Here is a 6,000-nt window from a genome sequence, read left to right on the forward strand (position 1 = left end):
GTTAATGATACTGCTGTGCCTTCGCTCATCGTACGAGGATTAACTCAATCGTTGTTGCAATGGCTACTTGGGAAAAAACATGTGGTATTAATGAAACCATATGGTAACCTCTTGGTTTGACCCACCGGCCATTGGTGGTGGAATAATTTACCAATGGAAACTTTCAACAGACTATCCAAAGTATTATGTGAAGTATTATGTGAAGACTATATCAAGTGCATGTTGTGATTGTAGGTGCCGTACAGAAAATAAACAGAAGTAGTTGTACAGAAAATAAACATGCTTTTTCAAACAAAACAAAAATCCTTTGTCATTTACTGGATAGAACCATTCAACGATTGTTTTCCTCTGACAGGAAGACCTCAAGAAGAGTTACCTGTTCTGCTTCCACATGTTAATAAAAGCCAACACGTAGGAGCACTTGCTAGAGGGCAGACACTTCACTGAACACTTTATAGCTATTATATGTTTTTTTCAAACCAGCCCTAGGAGGTAGGCACTGCAGGCACTTTATAGGATGATGAATCTGAAACAGAGAAGGTTAAAAAATTTTCCCCAAGTCACAAAGCTAGTAAAAACTGGAGCTGGGAAACAAACCCAGGCAGCCTGCTCTCAAGCTTCATGTAACCATTTAAACACACCACTTCAAAAGAGTCACGAGGATCCAGTGGCTGTCACAGATTGTCTCAGTTAAACACTGAAGGTAAGTAGAACCAGACTGAAACCAAAGGTTGAGGATGACACAGTGGAGGCAGATGTTTGGGTAAGAAAGTAAAGAGGGGCCTTCAGAATTGCATTCCTTCTGTTTGAAGAGGGTTGAGATATGTGTAAAAAGTAGCCATGGTCAGGTGTGACAGGAACAAAGGGATAGTTTAAGGACAGAAGTGAACCAGAGGCTTCTGGAATGTTCTGGAACATTTTTTTCCAGCTTTATTGAGATATAATTAACATGTAACATTGTGTAAATTTAGGGTGCACAACATGCTGATTTGATCCACATATCTGTTGCTCAATGATCACCACAATAAGGTTACCACAATAACACATCCATCACCTCACATAATGACCTTCTTCTTTTGTGTGTGTATAGTGAGAACAACTGAAATTTACTTTCTTAGCCACTTTCAATTATACACTACAGTATTTTGAAAAGGTTTTATATATTTATTTATTTGAGAGAGAGAGAGAGTGAGCAGGGGGAGGGACAGAAGGAGAGGGAGAAAGAATCTCCAGCAGACTCCACACTGAGCACAGAGCCCAATGTGGGGTTTGATCCCACGACCCTGAGATCATGACCTGAGCTGAAACCAAGAGTTGGATGCTTAACCGACTGAGCCACCCAGGAGCCCCTACAATACAGTATTTTTAACTATGTCACCATGTGGTACATTAGTTGCCCAGAACTTATTCATCTTATATCTGAAAGTTTGTGCCCTTTGACTATCATCTCCCCACTTCCCCCAGACTCTGGAAACTACCATTCTAGTCTCTGCTTCTATGTGTTCAACATTTTTAGATTCTATCTATAAGTGATATCAAACAGTATTTATCTTTGTTTGATTTGTTTCACTAAGTGTAATGTCTCAAGGTCCATCCATGTTGTCACAAATAGGAGCATTTCCTTCTTTTTGTGGCTGAAATAGATTCTATTGTATGTATATATACATACACATACCACATGTTCTTTATCCGTTCATCCATAGATGAACCCTTAGGTTGTTTCCATCTCTTGGCTATTGTGAGTAATGCTGAAATGAATATGAGGGTGCAGGTATCTTATTGGGGGTGGTGATTTCATTTCCTTTAAATATATACCCAGATGTGGGATTGTGGGATCATATGGTAGTTCTGTTTTTAACTTTTTGAGGAGCCTCCATATTATTTTCCATGGTGGCTGCACCAATTTACATTCCCACCAACAGTGCATGAGGGCTCCCTTTCCTCCGCATCCTCAGCAACACTTGTTCTCTCTTGTCTCTGTGATAATAGATACTCTTCCGAGTGTAAGGTGATATCTCATTGTGGTTTTGATTTGCATTTCCTTGATGATTAGTGATGCTGAGCATGTTTTTATGTACCTATTGGCCATTCGTATGTCTTCTTCAGAAAAAAAAATTCTGTTCAGGTCCTCTGACCATTTTTAATTCAATTGCTATTTTTTTTTTTTTTTTTGCTATTTCTCTTCCCTAACAAGAAGGATCTGAAAATCTCTGTCCCTGAGCACAGTGAGCATGCCAGTGGGAGCAACTCCTTGTGTATGCACCTGTCAGGCTGAAATCCTACAGGACCACACCCCTCACTGCACCTGCAGAATGGAGAGAAGCCTCACCTTCTCGGGTCTCCCCTTCAGATGAACCCTCAATGGCACCAGTGGCCAAGGAGTCTGAGCCTCACTTCATTGCTGACTTTCTCCTTCTCCCATGTTAAATTCTAGTCCTCAGATATCTATGAATCACTAACCCAGATGCCCGCTTGAAGAAAATAAAACATCAAACAGAAGTTTTGAAACTGTTCATCTCTTCTGCAGGTCGGATTCTTTGTGATTTAAATCAGGTGCTGATTGAACTTGAGTTTGCCCTCTACACCTTTGACCAGTGATATTGGACTCCTCAGACCACTTTTGGGGGGGGGGTTGTTTTATTTTTTTTTAAGATTTATTTATTTATTCGAGAGAGAGAGCAAATGTGTGAGCAGGAGGGGCTGAGGGAGAGGGAGAGAATCTCAAGCAAACTCCCCACTGAGTGTGGAGCCCAACGTGAGGCTCCATCTCACGATCCTGAGATCATGACCTGAGATGCAACCAATTGCTGGATGCTTCACCAACTGAGCCACCCAGCCACTCCCCTTCAGACCACCTTTGGAGTCATTCCCTGATATCATGGTTCTGGCTCAACCCTGTGCTCTTTCTTAATGGGGTTTCCAGGATACTAATCTTCTCTGGGTTTTACCATTGATGAATATGTACAAAACATCTGCTATGGATTAAGATATACAGTCAACGTTAACAGTAAATCTGGATTAGAGAGAAAAAAAAAGCAGAGCCTCTTACCTCAACACAAGACTTGGAACCATAAGACTCTGATTTACCTTCATAACTCCATGGGTAAGGTAAGCCTGTGTCTTCTATATAAAAAGAAGGAGAGAATTAAGGACAAGAAGGAGGGGACAGAGGGAGATAAAGAGTCACCCACCCTGACAGAATTTCAGGTCCATCCTTTCAATAAGGTGCTGCTTGAAAGTTAGACCCCAGTCTCATCAGTAACAAAAGCCCTTTAAGAGAAACATGAAGAAGGGAGGATAAGGCAACTTCTAACATTCCCGTTATTAGTTCTCTTGACTCCTCAGGCTTAGCAATCAAGCGTGTGACTTACTCTTTCGATATCGTCTTTGGGAGAAGAGATTTGTGGTTGATTAGGGGAGTCTTGTTTCCTGTTTTGAGACTGTTCCACTATCCTCTGTTCCTAGGAGAAAGAAGGTTAGCTTGAGCACCGAAACAGCTCTACAAGGGGTCAGCACAGGACATTAAATACATTTCTCAACTGAGGACAAAAACTCATGGCTTAATCTCCTTCTAGCCTTAAGTGAAGCCAAATAAAATATCCTTATAGACCAGGGGAAATAAACAATAAATCAGGATGATAATACAATCATATCCCAATTCCAGCAACAAAAAAAAAGTCCCCAATTTAAATTGGTTTCCATTATTAAGACCTCAAGAAGAAATTAACCTCTAGGTCAATTTACTCTGAATTAAAAACCAAAATCCAAGTCGTTTTCTACTTATTTCTTTTATTCTACTACTCAGCCAGGGGAGTCCTTGATCCCTTTATTTAGCATCAGTTTGGTCCTTTCCTACCAGATACCCCTCCACAGTGTATTTCATCCAATGGTATCCTTCATGCATCCTATTTTCCCAAAATGCTCCAAGGTTAAAGCATTTTTACATCACCAACCCCACTGATACTCGTAAAACTTAAAAAACGAATCTCAGCCATTACAACTCATCTCCCAATCAAATACAATTGATTTTCATTACTCCCAGTAATTATGTTCTATAAAGTCACTGTGAACACTGATTTGCAAATACTTCTTGTGCTTTGGACACTAGCCAACTTCAGCATCAGGCTTGGAGGCCAGTTTAAGCCATGAAATCACCAACAAAAAGCACAAAAATGCAAAGATCTTGGTACTAACTAGACCGCGAAAAAGACCCTTGTTTGCAATATGAGAGTTGAAACAAGAAGGCAGAGCATTGCCTTGCTCCACATCAGGTGGGGACATGCACAGTGGGTGAGTCAAATTCGTGCCATTCTGTGCATGTCCATGAATACTGCAACAGCACCAGGAGTATTGATTTCGGAGTTGCAAAGAAATTTTAGCGAATGGGCAAAATCACAAATACAGAATCCATGAATAAGGAGGATGAACTGCATGTTGTCAGAGCCCAGGACACAGTACATTCTAGACCAGTGTCCTGTCGCCTTGCAAAGACCACAGAAGATATCTGATTTGCCTGGAGGAGGGAGCATGGGCAAGGAAATGCAAAGAAAAGGAGAAAGTCTTTTGTTAGCTTTACCAAGATGCTGGCTAGTCTGTGACTCTTTCTCAGCATCCTTAGCCTCTGAACTTCCTCACATGTGGATGGAGGCTTTCCTCTAAATGGTAATTGTGGCACTGTGCTCACCACATCCTGGAGGAAAAGAAATCCTCCTCGGTACCCCGCCTTCTCACTGAGGGAGCTTTGGGTCTTTGGGGTCTTGTTATCCACCACATAGAACCTACCTAGGACAAGGTCCGGGGGATAACATTCCCAAATGTGCAGCACACACTGTGTTTTTCAGGAAACTACCAAGCCAGCTGCCATAGTGACCTCTGATAGGCAAAGTCCAACACCGAGAAACCAAACTCTGACTTGCGGTGGCAGCCACTTGGCTTCAGGTGCTCTGGTTAAGTGGATTCCTGGAAATCCAATCCTCTAGCAAGACCTCACCTCTCAACTTCAGGTGAGTCTGCAGGCTTCAAAAACAACATGATGGGTGGGTCTCTAAGTGCCTTAAAGACTAGGGCCCCCAGGGACTGGAAGGCAAAGACGAGGGGATCTCAAGTGCATGGGATTTTAGGCAGAAGTCCATCTATTTTTCTCCCCTTCATTCTGTTTCAAATCTAGAGGTATAAATTGAAAAAGTTCCAGGGCACATGTGCATGAGACTTTTTGTTCTGGTATCATTCCCAGGACGGGGCGGGGGTGGACCATGACAGCACCAGATTTGCAGCCCACGTTCTGTCCCTCTTTATAAAATACAGGGGGAACTTACTGGGTTTTTTTAAATTTAAATTCAATTAGCCAACATAGGGTACATCATTAGTTTCAGATGTAGTGTTCAATAATTTATCAGTTGCTTATAACCCCCCGTGCTCATCACATCACTTGCCCTCTTTAATGCCCATCCCCCAGTTGGTGATGGAACTTACTGTCAACAGGGCTATCTTTGGGTTCAAGGGGCCTGCGCACAATCCCTCAAGCATAGAGAAAGACCCTGTGCTTCAAAGCTTTATGTTAATTCTGGATCAGTAATTGCACCAAGTCTGATGAAGTTTGTGGGACTCAGGCTGTAAGCTCAACCACTAGGGGTGGCTGGTTTTTATTAGAGGATCCTTATAAAAAGGATGGATGATCTCATCACATAGTAAGTCAGTTAGCTTTTTGAATTGAGATTAAAACAAAAAACAAACAAAACTTCAACAAGAACCTAAAGGACATTTCAAAAGATTTGCCTTATCTTTAAGAGTGCTGTTGATCTAACTGAGTGTTGTTGGAGTGGGGGGTGGGGTGGGAGGGATGGGGTGACTGGGTGATAGACACTGGGGAGGGTACGTGCTCTGGTAAGCGCTGTGAATTGTGCAGGACTGTTGAATCTCAGATCTGTACCTCTGAGACAAATAATGCAAGATATGTTAAGAAAAAAAAAAGAAGAAGAAGAAGGTAGCGGGAGGGGAGGA

The sequence above is a fragment of the Leptonychotes weddellii genome, chromosome 10 (genome assembly GCF_054177405.1).
Source record: "Leptonychotes weddellii isolate Sample4059 chromosome 10, ASM5417740v2, whole genome shotgun sequence".
In the NCBI taxonomy this organism is placed as follows: domain Eukaryota; kingdom Metazoa; phylum Chordata; class Mammalia; order Carnivora; family Phocidae; genus Leptonychotes; species Leptonychotes weddellii.